Source organism: Urocampus carinirostris, chromosome 4, assembly GCF_059441175.1.
Source record: "Urocampus carinirostris isolate Australia breed hairy pipefish chromosome 4, RoL_Ucar_1.0, whole genome shotgun sequence".
NCBI lineage: Eukaryota > Metazoa > Chordata > Actinopteri > Syngnathiformes > Syngnathidae > Urocampus > Urocampus carinirostris.
In genome coordinates, this window is record NC_142352.1 from 26,066,693 (window position 1) to 26,090,910 (window position 24,218).

The 24,218-nt window shown below is 39.2% G+C and overlaps 1 protein-coding gene and 1 long non-coding RNA gene across 3 annotated transcripts in view; both read right to left on the reverse strand.

Moving 5' to 3' along the window:
* The window catches only part of LOC148367158 (synaptosomal-associated protein 25-A-like), a 58,913-nt gene extending 41,397 nt beyond the window's left edge, over positions 1–17,516 (reverse strand). For both annotated transcript variants that reach the window (XM_088333976.1, XM_088333977.1), the window contains exon 1: positions 17,391–17,516. The gene's annotated coding sequence lies outside the window, so the exon portion shown is untranslated. The remainder of the gene's footprint in view (positions 1–17,390) is intronic.
* A 2,581-nt stretch (positions 17,517–20,097) lies between these two features.
* On the reverse strand, positions 20,098–20,532 carry LOC148367159 (uncharacterized). Its single transcript, XR_015850193.1, has 2 exons — positions 20,388–20,532; positions 20,098–20,317 (listed from the first exon to the last, which is right to left on the reverse strand). It is a non-coding gene; the product is annotated as an uncharacterized LOC148367159 (long non-coding RNA).
* Between the last annotated feature and the right edge of the window lie 3,686 nt (positions 20,533–24,218).

Below are 24,218 nucleotides of genomic sequence, written 5' to 3' on the forward strand. Positions count from 1 at the left end.
AAATACATGATCAGGTCTTCCCAAGTTTTGAGAAAAATGAGGAGATACAATGCTATAGGAAATTCCTCAGCACCAGCTACACATCCTGTTAAATGAAACATTGGGCAACACCTTTAGAGGGCACATTGGACACTACGAAGAACTGTCGTCAACTGTGTGCAAACGAAATAGGCAGTGGTATGGTCACGTCAGAAAATCATCAGGACTGGCCAAGATAATTCTCTGAGTCACAGTCCAAGGGGGCAGGAGGAGATGAAGACAGAAAAAGAAAAGGGCTGACAACATCAAGGAATTGACAAGTGCCAACCTTGCCACAACCCAAACTCAGGCCAAGAACCATCAGCAGTGGAGAAAGCTGTCCAGAGTTGCGTCTGCAGTGGTGCCTGATGACCCAGGCGGTGAAAGGATCCTTAAAGCCTGAACCGATATGTGAATCACACAGTGCCCTTATATAATGCAGATGGAGCCTATTTCAATTCTAACCTGGTAATAACATAATAATAACCTATTAACAACATAGCAATAACACAAGTTATTATTTTAGAAATGCATAACAAACTAATATTACTTTTCCTTTCCTCATTTTTGAAAAGGTTGGTGATCTCTGAATTAGAAGACAAAAAAACTACATGCTAGATTAAAATTCTCCCAAAACTGTCCCATATGTACAATTGTAACTTATTTATCAATTCCCCCCCCCCCTTAAAAACGTATAATAATGAAAGTGAGAAATTAAATCAAGTATAAAAACTGAATTATTACTTTGAGTTTTTGGTGTTTAATGGCCATTTTGGAGGGTAAACGTTTTGATGCCAGCAATTGGATTTTACTTTTAAAAATACCCACTGATATTGCATACCCTTGCTGACATGCGGAAAAAAAATCATCTCCCCCACATTTGCATCTCAGAAATTAAATTTTAGAGGTTTATTATCCAACTCTTTCCTCAATAGTTTATTTGAGAGTTTTTTTAGCTAAATGGATTTCTCAATATGTTACTATTAACGTACCATTGCTTTCATGTGAAAAAAAAAACATTTCCCAAATTATTTTGGAGGGGGGGAATTTTTCAAAAAATGGAGAAAAAGTGTTATGGGCCAAACTAGGACCATTCTAACAATTCATTCAAATCAAGTTTTCTACAGCGTTTATTGAAAAAAATATGGTGGTTAAAGATACAACGATTGAAATGAAAATGGTGCGAGTTCTGCAATTTTTTTCCAAATTGACAGATGGTTAGAATATTACACACATTTTGACCATTTGCTCTCTTGATATAGCACACAATCTTCCCCGAGAGTGAGCCAACATGGGGGGAGTAATGGAAAATGCATACACCTAGATTCAATCTCCCCACACTTGACTTTCATGATTCCGAGCCTTTATATTGACTGTTCCAACACCATAGGCTGTGAAGACATTGTTATTGTTACAGTCACAGCTGGTTTGTGTCTCTTTTTTTATTTTTTTGTTTAGTATTACACCTATGTTGTGTTATTAAAGATCTAATTTGAGCTTGCCACCCTCATTACCCGCTTCCCAGCATATGGGTCTGTCACTAGTTCATAACATTAGCATCAAAAACTCATAATGTATCCAACAAACAATTATAACACCACAAGTAATGCATTTTTCTTGTTATTAGAAAGATATATTCTCTCACTAAAAAGTTTTCTTAATTGTTTTATCAATCACTTTTCGAAAAACGTCAATAGCTTATATGTTGGGAGCTTGTTACAGGAGTGCTATAAACAGAAGAAGAAAAACAAGCGAGAAGTGCAACGGCTCCGATATGATCTAGCAATTAATATCGGCGGTAAAATGGCCTAATGGCAGCCTTGCTGCACCTCCTTGATGATTGTGTTTTGTTCAGTTAGTTTTGGTGCTTGGGGACACATTGAGTTTCCAGCTTAAAATTAGATGAATTCATTAGTTTGAAGCGACTCTTGATGAAGTCATGCAATTGGGGATAACATTGCTATACCGTGCAAGACTTGGTGTCGGGAACCTATGGCTCACGATCCATAAATGACTATATTTATGAGTACATATGGCTCAAAGATAAAATATTCCTTGCACAATTATATAATATATTGTTTCCACCGGTGTCGATCGTCTCTCATGCGGAGTCACGACACCAATGACTGCACCAAGGTTTTAGTCCATTGTCTACAGTATATAGGAGACAATTTTAACTACAGTTTACAGTCAAGTTGTCACACCAACGGACCCCATTTTGAGTGTAAATCACTAATTAATTCTTTATATGGAAGCTTATTAAACAGTCCATGTTCATTGTTGTGACACTTTATGATGAAAAGCAACATAACAAACTTTAAACAGCCAGAAGCTCTGGAAAAGCACCCAGAGCAATTTGATTGGGCGAGCGATAGGAATGGGCAAGCTATACACAGGGCGAGCGCACTCCTACTCCTCACCCAGTGACATTTCTAAATAAGAACTTTGCTTGTACCTTGTTTTGAAAAAAATATTAAGGACATAAATGACGAAATGAGCCTCAGCTTTCCAAAATAACTGCGGAAGGGAGACCAATTTTAAGTGGTCTTTTATATTGATACGGGACACGGGCTCTGGCTTTATCATTTCATTGATTTTAATCGAATCATCAAACATCGCACAGTGAAATAAAATATGCTGAAGAACTAACTTTTGTCTGGAGAGCAGGTTTGCTGGTTTTGTTCAATTTTGTTTTAAAATATATGGTGTGGCTTTCTCTATCAAAAAATGTTTGCTTTTATGGCTCTTTGGGTCAAAAACGTTTCCAACCCCTGCTCTAGATTCAACTGGTCTGACCCACCATTATACCTAATGACAAGCTGCAATCAAAATCAAGAAAACATTTCCACTTCTCAAATGTATTGGATGAAAGGTATTTTGGAATATATTCATGTTTAAAGAAAAGAAAAAGATAAAGACCAGCAAATTCAAAATGGGGGACTTTTTTTGCGGTTCTATCCACTTAAATGTGAACTGCACTTGTGCGGCTGCAATCTATTCTTCCCAATTGCATTTTGCTGCAAGCAGGACCGGCAGTGTCAGGAACCAGGAACGGAGACGGGAACCCAATTGCGTTAGTTTCTTAGTTTTATTTGAAAAAGAGACGTAAGCTGGCACCCACGATCCAGTGATCGTGGATTGTGGGGAGCAGGTTGCTCGGGACGCGGAAGTGACACTTCTCTGGCGGGCGATAGCGGTGTCGAAGAGGGAAAATTAGGTCGGGTTACTGGGGCGCAGGAGCAGAGACGTGATCAAAGGGAAACAGGTCGAAGCCGGGAAAGGTACGGGAGTCAAAAGCAGGGATTTAGGTTCAGAAGGCTTGCCTTCGCGGGAGCTGAAGGTTCACAACGATCGGAAGCCGGTAACGAGGAGCCGGGGGGTTTAAAAACTGGCAAGGAGCCAATCCGCGTCCAGGGCTGTTGGCGCCACCGGGGCAGGCGCAGGTGCCCCGAATCAGTAATCATGGCAGGCAGAGCGTACTTTTGCCAAGCTTGGCGGCTCTTTTTGTGACATTACTGTATTGCTGCCTAAAATGAACTGCACTTGTGCGACCACAATCCATTATCTTCAATCCCATATTATTGCTAACGGGGACAGCACAAGGAAATTTTGTTGAGAGGCATATCGTTCTTGACCGTCCAAAAACAAAATGCATGGTTGGGGTTGCGATCCGTTATCTCCAATCAACTGTTGCTGAAAGTAGGAGCTGAAAGGGCAACTTTGTATCATGAGAGGCGTCTCTTTTTATCAGTTCTTTCCACCTAAAGCACCTGTGCAGTCGTGATCAATTATTCCAAATCGTTTTTTGCTGTGAGCGGGAGCGGAAAGATCAAATTTGTGTCATGCGTGGCGGCTCTGTTTTTTCATTCTTTCTGCCCTAAATGAACAGCTCCTGTGCAACCATGATCCAATATCTCCAGGCAGCTATTGATGAGAGCGGGCTCTGGCACAGCTGATGTTAAAAAATTGTGTTTGAAGGGGCTCCCTGTGTATTTTCGCACATCACAGGGGGTTCTGGTCCCAATTAACCGCAATAAACAGATAACAATATCTGAGTGGACAAACTACTATTTTTTTTGTGGTGTGAAATGGCGGGTGTCAACTTGCATTCGAAGGGCAGTGTCACCACCAGTAAAAAGTGTAATTGGTTCGGTTATTTTGGTTTTCTTCACAACTTTTTGCCATGACAAAGGCCTGTGACCCACTAGTTGAGAAACACAGCTCTAGACACCCACTCACTTTACAATTCCCACCTCGGAACAGATTAATATCGTATCCCAGGTATCTACTGTGTATCCATCTATCCATTTTCTGTGCCGCAAATCCTCAGTAGGGTTGTGGGAGTGATGGAGCCCATCCTAGCCATCTTCAGGCAGTGGGCAGGGGACACCCTGAACTGGTTGCGAGCCAGTCGCAGGGCACACAGAGACAAACAACCACTCGCTCTTTCACACATAGAGACCATTTGGACTGGCCCATTAACCTTTAGTAACGGAGGAAAAAAACACGCAGGCACGGGGAGAACATACAAACTCTGCACGCGAAGGTAGAGGTAGCTGGAATTGAACCCTGGACCTCCGCACCGTGGGTTTTCGCGTTAACCACTCAACTTCTAGTCAAATATCAAACTATCCTTACAGTGAAAAAAAGAGTCTAAAAACTACACCTGAAGGAAATAACCCTCTACTTGCACAAGTGATCTATAAAAGCCAAATTAAAAATTTAAAACATCTCAGTCATGCTTAGTTAAATCATTTTTCATGTCATAAGATTACGCAATCACACCACTCCTCCCATCAGGTAGCCATAAAACTGTAACCGCAGTCTTGCGCAATAGATTTTTGAATATTTAAATTTCATACATGTGTGCAGCATTTATAGTGAAGCTATCCATGTGAAACACTTCACTGCGCCATACGGATTAAAAGGGCGTGACCATTATGTGTGATGCCACTAAAACATCATCATCATCCTGAATCAGTGAAAAGGGCACGCATTAATTATTGAATGTGATAAAAGACTTTGTTGAAGAGGCAGAACAAAAATGCATGTTGCCAAGAAGGAAATCTAGCAATTAGAAAAAAAAAAACATCGATTTGTTTCTTGAATTGAATTGTCCTTTAAAATGTCAAGGTTGTGAAACAATGTATGCGGCGAGATTGGACATGGCACTCCAGGGTAAACATGTAATAAAGACTTTAAAGAGGAAAAAAACATAAGAGGCAGAAAATAAATATTGTCAACATAGTACTTTCATGACTGGCCCAGGTCATAATAAGAGTGATTTGTTCGTGAAAAAACAGAATAGTGCGTCGGAACAATAGTGTAATGGGAAGAATTGGAATGATATTTAGCATTAACAAAAAAAAAGTTGCAAAGTATATAATGTATTTTCACACTTTTGAGCCATGACATTTAGAAGCACAAAAAAAATAAAAGAGTAAGTCGCAATAAATGTTTTCACAGTTTTGTGCACTCATTTCGGGAAGTTTTTTTTGTTTTATGTTATTGCTTTAAATTTAGTACCATTTCTTATTCATGTAATTTTTTATCAATTGTAATTGATTATAGGATATTAACATTTTTAATGTATTTGATTTGGGGTTCTTTTTTTGTTTAAGTTTTTATTTTGTAACATATTTGTATTATTAAAGCGAGGTTAAATTACTTTGTTTTAATAATTACTTTTAAATGTTTGGCATGTTTGTTTTACTTTGATATTGTTTTTAATAAATTTCTTATTCATTTTCATTTGTGTCAGGACCAGAACAGAAACAGGACCCAATTGCGTCACGTTTCTCCCAAGTTTTATTGGAGAAAGGAAAAAGGGCTGCGCCCACGATCCGGTGTTCGCTGGACGTGGGAAGCAATTCGCTCTTGTATCCGGATGGTGCTCCGAACGCGGAAGTGGATTTTTCATAGTGAGCGATGGCGGTGTCAGGGACAGAAAAAACGTGTCGGTAGCCGGGACTGGGAGAGCAAGGCGTGGTCGGGGTCAGGAGCGAGTCATAAGCCAGGACGGGAGAGTAGATGTAGTCGGGATCAAAAATGGGTCGTAAGCCGGGACGGGAGAGCAGACGCGGTCAGGATCAAAACGGGTCGAAGCCGGAGAGAGACGAGAGCAAAAAACGGGACAGGTGGGAGTCAGGGTCGAAAAAGGCTTGCCTAGTGTTCACTGAGGTTTGCAGACGGACTGACAACAGGGGACTGACAGGACTGTATATATATTTTTTTTCTTAAGGAGAGGATTTTATATTATCCTTGCTGCAAAAAATGCATTGCAAAAAAATATTACAATTAGGTTCACATTTTTTATGTTTTAGTTGTGTTTTGTTCTCATTTGTTGATGTTTTAATATTTATATAACTTCTTTTTTGATCGTCCATTTTTGACATTTTCTCAAGTATTTTTTCTAGTTATGTTTCTTCAGAATGCTTTTAAAATGTTTAAAGTAAAAAAATTGATCGTGCTTCTGTATTTCCATGTTTTGTGTCTAATATTATTTTCTAAAACCATGTTCAGTTTTTGTGTTGTGTTTTGTTATTGTTTTTAATTATAATTAAGCTTTATGATTTTATTCAATGTTAATTAATGTTATAAATGTATGTATGGATAATGTATGTTTTGATTTTCTTTTGATTAAGGGCTATACAAATAAACATGACTTGACTTGGCTTGACTTGAATTTGTGATATTTCTGGATTATTTAACAAGATAGTACCTTAAAATTTATAATTTAATGTTTTACCTGATTTGTAAATGTTAAGTGCATGCAGTATCTTCATGGCAGTTTTCATTTTCCCATTGTTGGAAATATACCATTCAAGCAAAAAAATATACAATGAAAAAAATGGAGATAGAACTGCAGCGACAATATCTTCTTCAAAAGCATTGTCTTGGGGATTTGACTTGCGCCCATAAAAAGCACTGAGGAAAAATGCAGTGTGGCGCAAATGCAAGATAAAGAACACGTGCCGGCGCTGCATGCTGACCTATAAACAGGAAGCACACGCGTGTGCCAGGATAAAAGCGGGCCACAGAGCATGATGGCAGCCTGGAGCACAGGCAAAAAAATATAAAATATAAATAAATAAACCCTATCTACTTTCAAACTTCTACTTAGCTGCTTTATGCCTCAAGTTTGAGACACACGCATTTACAGCAGTTGAATATACTAAATACTTCTCTAAATTCACCTCTGCTTAAGTCACTCATGTCAAAATCATGGCTCATGGGGCAAATCTTGCCCACCACAGCATTTTATGTGACCTGCAAGACAATCCCGCAAGAAGCACAAGAGATAAAGATCGTTATATTGCAGGAAACAATTACTGAAAACTTTAGATGTGTCAAGTGGATGTCGCCAAAGCCAGGTGCCAGTCATAACAAACCCCCCTCTGAAACTTTACCGGGTCTTCCAGGGTGTGATCCCATTTTGAAGGCCAATAATTTTGACAATTTTTGGTTGGAATTACCTCTAATTTTCACCACTTTGCTAGAAGAAGTTCAAGATTTTGTGCGTAACGTTCGGCATTACAATCTTTTAGAAAAGGCTGCTTATGCGAGTTTGGCATGAGTGTAAATACCGACTCGACTTGTGCAGTCACAGGCGGTGCTTACAATATGTTGAACAAAGTAATCCCTAAACAAGCATCAAAAATGGCTGACCACTGTTTTTATAGAAAAGGGATGTGGATTGACAAAAATGAAAAATGAAACTTAACTGAAATAGGATTTTCAACCCCAATCCAATGTTGTTTTTCTTCAAATAAAAGCACCTGGGTGTCTTTGTAGAAGTTTAAAGAAGCTTTAGCTACTTTCTATAATATACAGTATATGAATTCCAACAGTTAAGTTCCAGTATTCAGGTAAACATTTTCATTAAGAAAAAGTAAAATAAAAAGCAGATTTTTAAATCAATAAATGAAGCATTTGATTTTCATTTGGGCGGCACGGCTGCTGGGTAGTTAACGCTTTGGAGGTCCAGGGTTCAATTTCAGCTACCACTGCTTCCCCATGCAGAGTTTGGATGTTCTCCCTTTGCCTACGTGGGTTTCCTATAGGGAATGTGGTTTCCTTTCACATTCCACAAACAGGCATGTCAGGTTAATTGGCCGGTCTAAATTGTTCCTAGGTGTGAATGAGCGAGTGAGTTGTCGGTCTCTGTGTGCCCTGTGATTGGCTGGCAACCAGTTCAGGGTGTTCCCTGCCCACTGCCTGAGGATAGTTAGGATACCCCAAGGGACACTAGTGAAGATAAGCCCCGCAGAAAATAGATGAATTTTCATTCGTTTTTGTATGCTATTTTTGTCACTTTCCAGTCTGCATGAGTTTCCGAGAGTTAAATGAACTGTAGTGGAAATGAATTAAATTGTTGTTTTACTTTTTTCACAGAGTTGATAAACACTGGAAGAGATTAAAATCTTAGGGAAGGAAAAATAATATTGAGGGGAAAAAACAATTAACGTTTTATAATCAAACCTAAAATCCCTAAATCCTAAAGTAATTGTAAGTCTCCGAAAAGACCCACAGCCCTCCAACTAAGGCACACGTCAATCCTTTGGCAGTCCAACCCAAATGATAATGTTTTTTCTGCCATGTGGGCCCCCCTAGCTAAAATGAGTTTGACACCCATGACCTAAATCATACACACTTGATCTAAACACATTACTAAACTTCAGTTCAGAGAGCATCAAAGTATTATATCGCTTTCTATTTTTCACATGCAGGAAACCAGATTAAATCCAGGACCTAACCGTGAGGCAGACGCTCCCTGGTCTTAAAATGGACGTTGTTTCAAGATGGCGGATGAAGCGGGAAGGAGACCCCCACAGGGAGAAATCTGCTGTCGCAGCGGCGAACCTAAAAATACGACTTTGGGCTCTATTTGTGGGGAATAACGTCATCACAGGATATGAACATTTTGTTTTATATATCAAGACTGTAGGGAAAGATGACAGCGCAGCTTGAGTAGTTGATGTTTCTTCCTGTTACATAATGGAAACGGAAGGGAGGTCGGTGGGGGGCGGAGTTTGACTGTATCATTTATATGAAACTGGCGTCTGACCTTTGGAGCGGAAGGGCCATGTTTAGGTTCTGATAAAGACAGATGTTCATTTATTTTCTCACGCAAACGGGGGAAAAGGAGCTCGTTTATAGGACTGCGACAGACGGTTAGAACAGAATTGTTTTTTTATTGTTATTAATTACAATTAGAGAACATTGTCTACAATAAAATCTGACGTAGCACCCCAGGATAAACATGGTATAAAGACTTGAAGTTAAAAATAAGCTAAATAAAAATATCAGGATAGATTGGTAAAATGTATTAATCTGTTTACGACAAATTTGGTAAACGAAAACAAAACACATATTTTAATTTCAATTTGTATTCTAAAACAGAAGATTTGTTTAAATTAACACTTTATAGACACATTCTTTATAAAGTGGCTTATTAAAGAGCCTGAAAGGGCGACCATTATTTTGAAGGTGGGGTACGTCCTTTGAGGTGTCCTTAAAAAAGTTAAGTTAAATATTTTCTCTATTACTCATCCAATGCCAGATGTTTCTCTCAAACGGGATGGGCCGGTGCCAGCCAATCATCATCATTTCAACATTTTTTTAAAAGTGTACAGAAAATGTAATTCTGTAGCTAAATAGGCATATTACATATAAGAAGAAAGCTTCAACCCTGAACCCTTTTCATTGGAAACAAAGTGTGTTCCTAACTTTTACCATTATTAGGTAAACAACAGTTGAACATGTCATGATTACCCATTTCCCTCACCTGTGCCTGCTCGTGTGGTGCCAGCTGCTGTTCGTTGCCTCATTTGTTCCCCTCCTATTTAAACTCAATGCTTCCATTCACTCTTTGTCAGTCCGTCAGCAAACCTCTGCATACGCAAGGCAAGCACTTTGACTCTGGCTCCCGTCGCTCCAGTGTTCCTCCATTTCCTACTCGTCTGTTTCTGATTTCCCGTTTGTCTCCGGCTATCGACCCATTTTGCTTCCCGTTCCGGCTATCGGTTTATGCCCCTGATCTTCCATTCCAGCCAATCACTTCCGCATTCCGATCACGCTCCGATCCCGTGAGCGGATTGCTTCCCTCGTCCAGCGAGCAACGGACCACTGGCGTTTGTTTTCCTTAAAATCCCAATAAACCTTTGAGTAAACGTTACGCGTTTAGGTCTACTATTTGTTCTGGTTCTGACAGAAAATAGTATGTGCTTGTTTAAAACTTTTAACAAAATGGAAATCTAATGTGATCTTTGGAGCTGTTTATTCACGCACAAAGTCTTGCTTGTATTTAGTCTTGTAAAAATAAAGCGCGCCATAAATCTACCGCTTTTTAATGTCAAAATAGTGAAATGAACGAGTATGTAAATATTGTGTTTTGTAGAGTTTATATTTGCTTAATAAACGGAATCGCAATCATTAATAAGGGCAGCAATCGGCTGAGGTTGACAGGTATGGCAAATTCAGTTAAAGAAAACATTCAAGACTTAATAATGTCATTTCTTGGTGGAATGGATTAAAGCGGACATATAGGTCCCACAATCCATTTTCCGCTTCGATTTCGAGAAGAAACAAACATTAATGCTTTGACGTCTTAAGTCGGAAATGAGGGAATGTTTGGAAATGTGGGACAAGGGAGAGACAGCGGAAGATTCAAAGCAATCAGCAGTGGGATGCTTGCCTTTCTGCCTTCCTTTCTGCCTTTCTGCCTTCCTTTCTGCCTGCCTGCGGGGGATAATCACCGTAAAGCTCCACTGTCCCATTCATTGAGGATAAAACCCGCTGGATTACACACATACACACAAACACACACGTACTGTACTCTTATATAAGTCACAGAGCACTTTCCCTTGGTCCATACGCGGTCCTTTTCCATTTCACTTTGTTTCATGGACTCATTCTATTTATAGAACACTTATTTGTTTACAGACTCAAAACCTTACGAGCGCATGAAGTCGTTGCAGCCTCATTTTGTCACTTTTAGTTGTCGGTTTTATGTGTTGACATGTCGTGAGATAAAGAGATGGTCTGAGTACAATTTACTTCTTATCTGTGTTTATTCGAGGGCTCTCAAAATGTGATTATATACTCAAATAATCTACAAATTTGAATGAATAAAATCATATTTATGTCACAGCCAGAGCAGAAGGAGGACCCAGATGCGTAACGTTACTCACAAGTTTATTGAAATATAGAAGAAAGGCAGCGCCAGTGATCCGTGTTCTGAATGCGGAAGTGGATCTCCGGAGCTAGAGACCGTAGTGTAGTTAGACGGAAAAAAATAGGTCCTTAGCCAGGAGATCGGAACGTAGTCGGGGTAAAAAAAACGAGTCGTTAGACAGGACGAGTGACCAAAACGTGGTCGGGGTCAAAAGACGGGTCGTAGCAGGAGACAAACGGGGAAATCAGGAACGGACGAGTTGAAAACGGGTGACAAAACGGGACTGATGGGAGTCAGAGTCAAAAATGTTTGCCTCGTGAAAACAGAGGTTCATTGACGGACTGACAACAGACGAGTGAAGGACTGATCTTAAGTAAGAAGGGAACCAATCAGGTAACCAGCAGCAGATTGCGTCAATCGAGCGGGCACAGGTGAGTGTAATAAGTGATCATGACAAAAAGAAAAAAAAAAGAATGAATAAATAAATAAACAAACAAACAAATGGGACACTTGGATATTTCTTAAATCTTTTTTCCTGTTAAAATGAATTTTTAATTGAAATAAAACAATTATGAATTCTTCAAATTATTTAAGCAATTTGGGCATGTATTTACTGCTGTTGAGGAGTTTTTGAGGACATTCTGAGGATTTTGCGTTTTTCCAATAACACAAACGATTACTCCAGGGTTGTTCATTAATTTGATAGTCGGGAGTTTTTGACTCAATTCTGTGATGGATGATTTTGATCCAACTTATGTTAGCTCAAACTCTATTTTTTGACCGATTAAAACTTTAACTTAAAAAATATTTACCATGAAAAATATCCACCAAAAACTCAAAAGTTTCCTGAGGGGATTATTTACTTGTTGATGAATTCATTTTAGCATTTACTATAATTACTATAAGGATTTGGCATGGCACCTCTCCCAAGAGGGCTCCAACCAGGGAGGAGTGGTCGAACTGCACACACCTGCATCCAATCCCTACACTTTATATCGACTGCTCCGACAGCATATGCGATCGGGTCATTGCAATTGACTTGAATTGACTGATTTCTTGTTTGGACATTTTCATGGTTTGTTACTTTAGAGCTGGGTTTTGTTGTTCAACATCTTTTTTGAGCACATTAGCCTCATTTCCTGCTTCCATGCATGTGTCCACCAACAAATTACAACAAGTGCTATAAGAAGATGTTTCTTAGACTGACCATTCCATTATTATCGCCATGAGAATAAATCATGTGGTTCTGAGGCTGTCAGAGCCAGAACAAATGGTAGACCCAAACGCGTAACCTTCCACTCAAAAGTTTATTGGGATATTGAGGAAACAAACGCAAGCGACCCGGTGCTCGCTGGACGAGCAAGCAAGCCGCTTACGGGATCGGAGCGCGTTTGGAATGCGGAAGTGGATTTCCTGAGGCGGGAGATGGTCAAATGGGCAAAACGGGTCGATAGCCGGAGCGGGGGATTAGAGCGTGGTCAGTGGTCAAAAATGGGTCGTCAGCCGGAGCGGGGGATCAGAGCGTAATCGGTGGTCAAAAACGGGTCGTTAGCCTTAGCAGGACATCAGAGCGTGGTCAAACGGACAAAACGGGTCAATGGCCGGAGACAAACGGGAATCGGGAACAGACGAGTGGTATACGGATGAAAATGGGACTGACGGGAACCAGGGTTAAAGTGCTTGCCTTGCGTATGCAGAGGTTCGCTGATGGACTGACAAGGAGTGACTGGGGTACTGGGTATAAATAGAAGGGGAATCAATCAGGCAACTAGCAGCAGCTGGCCCCAAACGAGTGGGCACAGGTGAGTGCAATGAGAAATCATGACAGTGGCCCCATACAGAGAAAAGTGGGCCTCATTTCCAACACCCGCTAAAAATGACTAATTATGGATCCTTTTTGCAAAACACATTAATAAAAATATACACACTTGCAAAATACATGCCATTGACATGATCACAAACAACATATTGATGCAGCACAAATCATATATTTATTGGAAGCGAATATAATGCCTCAGTGCAGTTTAACTAGGAAAATTGCACAATTATTAACAGTTTGATTAATTGTTTGACTACTGTAAAGGACAACAAATGATCCTGCACCAATGAATTCATGCACACACATGCGTGTGCGCGCGCGCACTTGCCTACATGCAGACACACACTGATCTGCATAAAAATATTGCCCTCTCAGCTATTGGATTTTTGCTGATGGTATAAAATAATATACAGTGGGAAGAGAAAGTATACACACCCCTCTTTCTGTCTCAGGGTTTTGTGGATGTCAAGATAAAACATTGTGAAATGTTAGTTAAAGGGGGGTGCGTAGTTTGTGATGTCCTTAAAAAAGTTGAAATTAAATATTTCCTCTATTATGTGTGTGTTAACAATGCCCAATTAAGTTCAAAGAGTCTGTACAAAAAAAATTCTCATCGCGCCTCTCTGCTTTTATCTTACTTTTATCTTCAGTGTTCCGACCACAGAGGGCATTAGGCGGGAAGAAGGGAGGCAGAGGGATGGGGGAACCATTTCACACGCGTGCTCGAGGTTTTTTTTTTCTAGGATGAAAATGGTAAAAGTAGGAAAAAGACCATTTCAAGTCTAAATGTCAATCCAAAGATGAAAAAGGAAGCGCTTACTCAAGCATGTTCGTGTATTCGCCATACAAGCAGTCTGAGCAAGAAGATGGCGTCAGCAAGCAGAAGTTACAGACCCCGCTTTTAAGGTAAATATCACCAATGATACGCAAACATAAATTTTAAAAATAGTTTTGGTTTCATTTTGGTCAAGTAAAAAAGGGAATGTTAAAATATTGGCTTATTTATGAGAAGACAATAGCCCATCTCATTCATGATATACAGAAAGAATACTGTTTATATACTTTATTTGAAGTAAATTTAACATTTATCTTAGGGAAGTAAAATAATGAAGATGAAAAAATGGTAATAATATGCCAACTGAAACATCAAAATAAACTGCTTATCTATGTGAGAACAATTTTCCATCTTATTCAGACAGTACAGTAAGCCTAATAAATCTCGGTTAACTTTATTAATTTTAATAGCAGGCTGCCAAACGGTTTTCAATGTCATTTTGAGTGTAATACATGCCTAGATAACAATATTTAACGTTAATTACCACAACAGTGTCATGATTACCGATGTGAATCACCTGTGCCCGCTCATTTGGCGCCAACCGCTGCGGGCTCTGATTGGCTCCCTGTCCCTATTTAAACCCAGTCCTGTCAATCCCCTGTTGTCAGTCCGTCTGCGAACCTCTGTTTATACAAGGCAAGCCTTTTTCGACCCTGACTCCCGCCTGTCCCGTTTGTCTCCGGCTAGGACCTGTCTTGATCCCGACCACGTCTGCTCTCTCGTCCCGGCTTACGACCCATTTTTGATCCCGACTACGTCTACTCTCCCGTTCTGGCTTACGGCTCATTTCCGACCCCGACCACACTTTGCTCTCCCAGTCCCAGCTACGACCAGTTTTTCCGTCCCTGACACCGACACCGCTCGCTACGGAAGATCCACTTTCGTGTTCGGATCACAATCCGAGTGCGAGATCATGGGCGCAGCCCTTCCTCTGTCTTTCAATAAAACTTGTGGTAAACGTTATGCAATTGGGTCCCGTTTCTGTTCTGGTCCTGACAAACGCAAAACTGAGTCCTCATTTGGAACCTCCTGTAATTAATGTTTTTTACATTCCGAGTTGCTGAAATGTTGCGTATTAAGCTCGGTGACTTTCTCTCTTTTTTAAACTGAATACAAAAACAAAACTCATGCATAGTCACTTTTACAAGGGGGCAATAATCCGATTAAAAAACGACTATTGTCAGTATTCCAATTATGTACAACCATGTGAACGCGCATAGAAATCCAATTAGGGTCTGAGTCAGTTCATTTTCCTATTACTCTTGCATACAAACTCAAGTAACCTAATTGCTTGTGCGCACGTGCACTTTTCTTCGTTCTCAATGTTTTGAGACACAATTCGTTGTGAAACTAGTAGTACAGAGACAAATTAAACACGTGAACTCCACTTTACTTGCAAAAACACTTATGTTCTTTGATTGTGATATCTACAGGACATTTCCGTTTTATTTTCTGCTCCTCCAGCAAAAAGTTTTTTTCCATTCATATATACTGTAAGTCTAAAGTTTTGGCAAGCCATGTACAAGCACATCTTGTGAACAATGGAGGAAACAAGCATGGTACTTTGTTGAATTTAGTGAGGGTCCTGAATGAATTCATCCTTTTTTAATGTAAAAGCAAAATGTGGAAACAATGTCTATTTGTATAACGACAATGCTCTTGCCTCTCCCTTGTAATCGAAATACTCACAAACGCTATGTACACATGGTTTTTTTGTCTTTAGGCAGGTAAACGTTTCAAACAGATTGCTCAAAAAAATCCAACTTCTGATCCCAGTCCCATTCTCTGCATGAAAACGTAAAAAAAAAAAATAGTAGTTTCATATACAGGTAGCCAGTTCAAAATCATAACCCTTCTGTCAATAACACTCAGTTTGTATCTCACACTCAACTATCTCATTCTTGCCATACACCCTCTCTCTGAAAATCAATCTGGCAAGTCTATGGGCTCTCTCCCTCCCTTTCGCAAAATGGTTCACGACACCATCGATTGGCCCATCTCAATTTCTGCTTTAATGTTTTTTTATCTTCATGGTGCAGAAGTCACACTTCATATACTTGTTTTTCTACCTTGCTAGAAACATTTTAATACACCAATACAGTAGTCACTTGCTATGACGTGGTTCACTATTCAGGGTCCCTGCTTCACAGATTTATATCATGTAATGTATTTTGCATTTTGATTGGCTTAAGTTAAACAGTCCCTAAGAGAGTATTTATCTTCCAATTTAAACTAAAAATTCAACTTTTTAGACTTGTCTATCCATCATAAACGGTTTCACTTTGCCCCAACCCCTCTTACTGTACATTATTTTTATTGATATAATTGTTTTATAGTCTGTGTACAGCGACCTTGTGTGTCCTGAAAGACATTACTAAATAATATATATTATTATTATTATTATTACTATTATTATAAAAACTGATACAAATAAGTTTACAGGTACAATAAATCGTATTTTTATTTGGTAAACAAATGTTTGGGCCTGTAAAAAGTTTTTCTCCTTTGATTTTAATGTAGAGTTTTGCATAATGATTGTAAAAAAACAAACAATGGTTTCTATTTCACAGATTTCATCCATCACAGGTTCTTTTTGGGACGTAACCCCTGCGATAAACGAGGCTTCACTTTTTTGATATGCAGCCGGCTAATAATGCAGGGTTGCTTGGACACTTTTGAGTTGTGTTTAGGTATACTAGTTAGTAATTAGGGTTACTATTAATATGCTTTAAAACCAGATCATTCCTAAATTACAATTAGTTGTGATTATTTAAGCAACTAAATTATTGCTTATCATGCTTTTCTTTTTAAATGAGAAAGGTTACAGGTCACATTAAAGCTTAGTAGCTCAAGAGGTAGAGCACTCGTCTCGGGATCGAGAGGTCTCAGGTACGACTCCCAGCTCCTCCATGTTAAATGTTGAAGTGTCCTTGTGTAAGACACTGAACCCCTGATTCCCACGATAGGCAGGGAGGTGCTTTGTATGACTGCCTCTGGTTATCAGGGTGTGAGTGTGTGTGTGAATGGGTAAGCGTAAAATAAATTGTAAAGCACTTTGGGAAGTCTTCAGGGACTTGCGCGCTATATACATGCAGACCATTTACCATTTAGTTAGTTTGGAATATTTTTAACTATACCGTATGCTAGTCTGTTGTGATTTGCCCTAAACTTACAAATACAGGACGTTGTAAACATTTTAGGAGAGGAAAGTGTTTACTATTCACAATATTTGGCTTATGCTCCATCCCTAATCCTCTCGAATAGGCTGACAAGCGAACACGGAGCTGTCCTCGGTTCTGAAATCCCGAACACGGGCAACAACCAAACACGGCAAATGATACTACGTATACAAAAATATCATCGATATTATTGGTAATTGTATTGTATTTATGATAAGTCAAGGGTAACAAGACACCATTCACTCGGAAATGATTACAAGTTGTCTTGTTTAAACGTGAAATATGACAACGGACAGGAAGTAGCGTAAGGGATGAAGAAAAATTGAATCAAAAGAGAAAAAAATTGGAAAAAAAGAGACAAACCTGAGCAGATTTCCTCCTCGCGTCTTTTTCTCAGCGTGCCACGATTTTGCTCAGGGATTTCCGCGTGCACGTGAATACGGGAGCGCGCGCCACCCTCGAGTGGCGATTGGGCACTACCGGTTTGAGATTCTCCAAAACAAAACCAAAGACTGTCATTATAATCTTCCGTCTACATTTTTAGTGTCATCTCGTTCTTTATTGTACTTAGTATTTTATTAATTCGATTGTTACTTAAAATAACATCTGTTATAAAATAAAATTAAGATAGTGATCGGCAACTTAACACGCGGTACGGTGTAAGTGAAAACCCGAGCATTACCTTATTGCTCTTATTTTGACGATTTTCTAAACCCACTTCCTGCTCGAACACACGAGTTTCGGTGATAAAAATGGCCGCGCCCTCCGACGTAAAAATCACGAACCAGGCCGATGTATTATGTTTACGATTGTACTAATAATAACATTAATTTAAACTAAAATTATGAGAGACACAAAATTAGGTAAATGCTATTTCAAACCATGGGGCTGTGATAACCTGACAACCGTACAAAACCACTCCCACTAATTATAAAATAAAGCATTATCTGAGCAGATTTGCATTTATGTACTTCAATATTTTTATAGAGCCTTACATTTTGATCAGATAAATTGAAAATAAACGTTATCTTTAAGAGAATTACAAAAACAATTCAATTTTATCTATTTCAATCAATATAGAAAAATAATGGTCCTTACTGTCATTGATTAAACAACACATTCTACTTTGTTTACAGCGAGATTCGACGTGGCACTCCTAGATGAACATGAAATAAAAGAAAAGAATGTAGACAATATTTACAAGGTGGTGCTTGTAGACCTGCCTAAGTTGTATGTACATCAGAAAATAATTTGATGATAGAGTAATGACATTGGCAGCAATATTCTGCAAACATAATAAAAACATATGAATGAATATAAATGTTTCTATCCCTATGCAAGATATTTTTTCTCCACAGTTTTTTCTTGTTCAGGGCAGTGATGGCTTTGGGGGAGAAATGGTCTGAGCAAGTCAGACTTTGTAGCTGTAAAATAAGATAATAAAACACAGAATTGTTGAAGATTTTGTTTTATGTACTTTGATATTTATATTGCATCTGAAGTTTGAAGCAGATGAATGGAAAGTAAAAAGCACACTTGAGGGAAAGGTAAATATTTACCAAAGAAAGTAATTTAGTCTGAAGCAATCGATAAAACTGAAAGCAATATAACTCAAAGCAGGAGGCTTAAGAGGGAGGAAAGTAGAAGTTTTAAATTAAGGTGACCAATTGGGACATGCATTATGTTAGGAACAAAAAGAAGATAGGTAAAGGGAGTCTGAATAAAATGCAAAACAAAACAAAAAATTCTGAAATAGAAAGATGAAGCAAAAAAACTGAATGAGTGGGTAATCAAAAACACAGAGCAATGTAGTAAGGAAGATAAGAAAATTATTTAAAAAGGAGAGTATGTTTTAAGATTATGCATCAAGAACTACAGGAATGAGATTTTAGAAAATAATTAAAATTAATTTAAAAAGAGGGGAGCACGGCAGCGCAGTGGTTAGCGCGTGTGCGGCACAGTTCTGAGGTCATGAGATCGGACCTCCTGTGTGGAGTTTATATGTTCTTCCCGTGCTTGCGTGGATTTCCTCCAGGCACTCCGGTTTCCTCGCAGATTCCAAAAACATGCATGTCAGATTAATTGTCCAGTTCAAATTGTCCTTAGGTGTGAATGAGCGAGCGAATTGTCTGTCCCTGTGTGCCCTGCAACTGGCTGGCAACCAGTTCAGTGTGTCCCCTGCCCACTGCTCGACGATAGCTGGGATGGACTCCACCACCCCCGCGACCCTACTGAGAATAAGCGGTGCAGATAATGGATGGAATTTAAAAATAAATTTGAAGAGGGTATTATATGCGAACGTAGATTTATTTTTAATTTTATAGGTCGGTTAATGCAAAGGAGGCAAGCGTGTCTAGTAGCTATAGATGTGAGTGGCAAGGGATAATTAATAATGACTGATATTGACACATATGATGCAGAGGGGGTAAACCAGTGTCTGCTTTTGGGCCTCTCTGTTGATGAAGGGTTGCATGGCACTGCAACTCACCCATAGTTGTGCTGTGTGCTTATTGTTTGGTGTCAGGTTGGGAAGAGTAAAGGGGAATGAATGTTTGGTGAATGCAAGTGTGTTCTTGACTCTAGCCATCACCCACCAGGAGGATATTGCTTCGGGATATAGAGATAGATATTGTAATTAAGCTCATGTGACAACCAGGGGAATCAAAGGAAAGTTTTACACATGTAGCATACACAACCAAGAGACAGTTTTCCCGGTTTGACCAAAGCAGTTCTTCATAAAAAGTTTTGCTCCAAAAACTGACTCAGGTTTCCCATGGTCCAAGAAGCCTTTGCTCAGAGTTATCAAGACACAAAACACGCGTTGTGTTTTGTTAAGTTTATTATTTAGTCCCGCTTCAAGATAAAGCAGCCGTAAACTAAAATACCAGTCTCGAGTAGAGAACTTTTTGAATGTTGTTCGAAAATGAGAAAGCAGTATTTTTTTCAAAATCAGTCAATGTTTTTAGGGGGAGAAAAGCAGAAGCCAAAACGCATAGCATGGGAAAATTGGTCTAAAGCTCAAAAAGTAAAAGTTAACAGGAACAGTTCTCGACAAAAGGAAAAAAAAACATTTAACCATAATAGTCAAACAATTTATTCATGCGAACCGGCATGATCAAGTCACGTGGTCCAACGGTACCATGTTGGAGTGGAGGCGAAAAATGAGCTGTCAATCTCACTCCCATCGCCTGTCACTTTGCGAACATTCGACACTTCACTTCACACATCTGACTGCTCATCTCGTCTTCGCCGTCGCCCGCGTCTTTTCTGGGACAAACACGACAGCATTCCTGCACGGTACACAAAATGCACGTCACAAATACTGAATTCTTAAAGGCATTGCCAAATTCTTAAACATGCCAATTGTGAGGAAATAGTACGTGGTTTCTGCAAAAGATCCATTTATATTTCATCCGTATATTCCAAATATTTTCCGAGATAATGCATTTTGAAAACAGCCTGTCTCGTCTTTGACTTCCTGAGCTGCGAGGTCGTGAAGAACACTGACATGCATGCAAGTCAACATTTAGGGTTACGTGGTAATTCGTCAAAGAGGTTACGAGCGTTTCAAGGTAGAATTTTGGAGTTTGTGGAGACTGCCAAGGCTGGGGGTCGGCAAAAAGCGGCTCGGGATCTGCGTGCTTCTTTTTAGCGCTTCTGAGTGGCTCCCTGGCGCTTTTCCAAAAATGTTCACAATTTGAAAAAGATGGGGGGAAGGAATCCCATTTTTTGTTTTGCTCTCCCTGGTATTGAGTTATAAAAACATGGTATGCTGGTTGTCACCTCAAACGCAGCAACATCACTTGTACATTACTTGTATTCCTACCTGGAGAACTTAACTGCATTGCTAAAATACGGGGCTGCTCACCTCAGATTGTTTTCCTCTCTCTCCATTATCCTTTGGAGGTGCCTCACATTTGTGTAAATTGGATTCGTCATTTTGAAAGTGCTGGGTTCCTTCCATCACAGAGGAAACAAGCCAGATGAGTCAACTTTGAAACTAAATTTCTCGGGTCCTCCAGCGTGTCTACTCTCCCGTTCTGGCTTACGGCTCATTTCCGACTACAGGGGAATCCCACTTCTCAGCCTCCCTGGTAAGGTCTATTCAGGGGTACTGCTCCTCCGCATTGAGAGGAGCCAGTTGAGGTGGCTCGGGCATCTGATAACATATTTGCGTAATTATGGGAAGGAACACTACTCTTTCTGGGCTTAATTGAAAAAAAATGTCTGAAAATACCTTTTAACACCACAGAAAGCCAACTAAAAACTGACATCGGCCTCTTAAATCTTGGTTATTGTGCCATGACGTGACATTTGGAGGCACGTTATCTCCGGCAGGCCGAGCATCGTGGCCCCCACCCAGCCAGCCAGCCTGCATGACCCACAGGCAGGGAATTACTTGGCCGTAACATGGTGCATTAGCACACACGAGCACACGCACGTGCACGGCCTCCTGTCATGGGCATTGACTCACTCACACTCAAAAAACTGCACTGCGGGCACATGTGTAATATAGACTGGATGTCATTTATGTAATGCTTGTGATCTGACATACACTAAATTAAAAAGGGAGGGAGTGCGTGGAAAGTAATAATATCAAATACATAATACATTTTTTTCTGCAATATTAAAATGCATAAAACAGCATTTTATCCCTATTGAAGCCGATTTTGCTTCTGGCAAAATGTAATTACAAAGAAATATGCATCAAACTAAGCTTAGATATATAAATGTTCAAGCAAGACATTGTACCATGTCGTCTGAGCTATTTTTAGAACATTACCCATAATTTTAGTTTTCAATGCGCACAAACTGCAACTTATAGTAGACATTTTTCTCCTTCAATGTGTGAAGCCAAAGGAAGGGACGAGGTCTCTCTTATTAGAGGACAATTCAAAAGAATGTGGTTAAGGGTGATTCTGAAGGGTTTTTGGGGCGTTTAACCCAAAACCCCTGTAAACTGTTTGAACAGAAGGGGCTAGGGGTATCACCCTGGTTAGACACTCTGAGGACAATTTAAAACATTCTTGACATTTAGAAACGTCAATGGCATTAAATGGAAGACGTTTTTGAGAAGTGATGCTCCTTGATCCCTTTAAAGAAATGGACCAAGTGGCTATGGGGGATTCTGAGCTTGTTGGCTTGAACTAAAACACCCGCAATTAAACTTGTCTAACAGTAATGGCTCAGGGATCTTAGGGATCAGATTGACTGAACAATATGAGAACGAGCAGGGCATTACCAAGATCTACCGTTAAGAGGTAAGTATTTTTTCTTCTTTTTAGTATTATTTTGCCAAGGCAAAGACCGGGACCCACTGAAAATGGGTCTGCGGCCCACTTTGGGGTCCCAACTCACCATTTAAGAAACAATGTTTTAGAGAAACCATGCCTCTAAGGCAGGGGTCTCAAACTCAATTGAGTTTTTAGCCGCTGAAGATAGGACCCGAGTAACGTTGGGCCAATTATCTGCTGGTCTTAAAGGGACAGTGTTTTATATTTGTCCACTAGATGTCACTGTAAAGTGCAATAAATATGACTTAACTTGACGAGTGCAACTAAAATTTAGTCCAAGGAAGACTACAAACTACAGACTGAAAGTCAGCAAAAAGGCAAATAAAGCTAAACATTTTTTTAAAGGAATAAAATATACGAAAGAAATACAAAACAGAGGCAAGAGGGACAACGTGATGAGAAAGAATATTTCAAGAAAAGAATGCAAAATGGATAAAAAGAAAGAAAAAGGGAAGAGAGAAAAAGGAATTAAAAAGACAAAAATTAACAAAACGCATTTTCTCACTTTTTGCTTGAGTTTTACTTTTTGCCTTCTTTTTTTTCCTATTTCCTTTTATAGTCTTTATTTATTTTTTCTTTTATTTGCTTATTTCTCGTCTTTTGAAAAGTAATAAGGTGCTTTATGGTTACTTTGAGTGTCCGTATTTTGTCTTATTTCGTTGTGCTATTAGCACTCATTTTCGGAGGCATGACAGAATGCAGGAAAATATCCTGTGGGAAAATAATACGCACTGTACCTTCAACATTTACATTAAAGCAGTGAGTTTGTTTCCCTTGCTCTAAGGTGTTGCAGGGACACATCTGTATCCCTTTGAAGAAATATCTATATACATAGATATTCACTATGTATATATATATATATATATATATATATATATATATATATATATATATATGTATATATATATATATACATATATACATATATATATATATATCCCCTGCCCACTGCCCGGAGATGGCTGGGATGGGCTCCAGCCCCCCCGCGACCCTAATAAGGATAAGCGGTACAGCTGATGAGATGAGATATATACATATATATATATATACATATATATATATACATATATATAGTGTTTATACAGGGGGGAAACCAGACGGATAGGTGTTAAGGAAAATAGTCTTCTCAGCTACATATATTTTGTCCAGATTTTCCCAGTATATAACCACAAATTGGCTGCATTTCATTTGAATGATTATCCACAGCTACAGAGAAAATGGGATTTTGAATCCAACTGATTGTTTGGCAAGTCAAAATGACACCCCTACACTCAGTATGCATTTTTTCTGAAGTCAATCAGTTCCCAGTATAAAAAGAAGTTATATAAAAGAGGGATGACATCAATAGCATGTTGATAATGGGACATAGAAGTGAAGAATTGTTCCACATTCAAGCGAGCTACTTAGACCATGACTGTAAATCACCGGCAGGCAGCAAGGATATTGCTGTGTGCCAGCAACAGCACACTCATAGGCCATTTAGGGAGGGTGGAACACGCCATTAATGAGGCAAGACAGTGTGCTCTATTTTTGCTGCTAAGATTTTATATATTAACCATATGCCGTATATGGGTGCTAATTAATGTATTTTAGCTGGTTTTAATCCATACTAGATTCTTGACCTACTCCCCAAAAGACAACCCAATTAGTGTTTAGTCCTAGTGCTGACACAAAATATAGAGAAAAATTGATAAGATGTACTCTAGTGAATGAAAATCAGTTGAAAATCGCTTAAGGACCTTTGCAATAAATATAATCGGTTCATATGTCAGTCGTCATCGTGTTTACAGTTTTTCTTACCGTTGCTGCTTGATAGTGATCTACCTTCGTTTTCATCCTTCCTCATTCACAACAAAATGCATAAGCCAGGGAGTTTCTCGTTGTTCACATGCAGGGG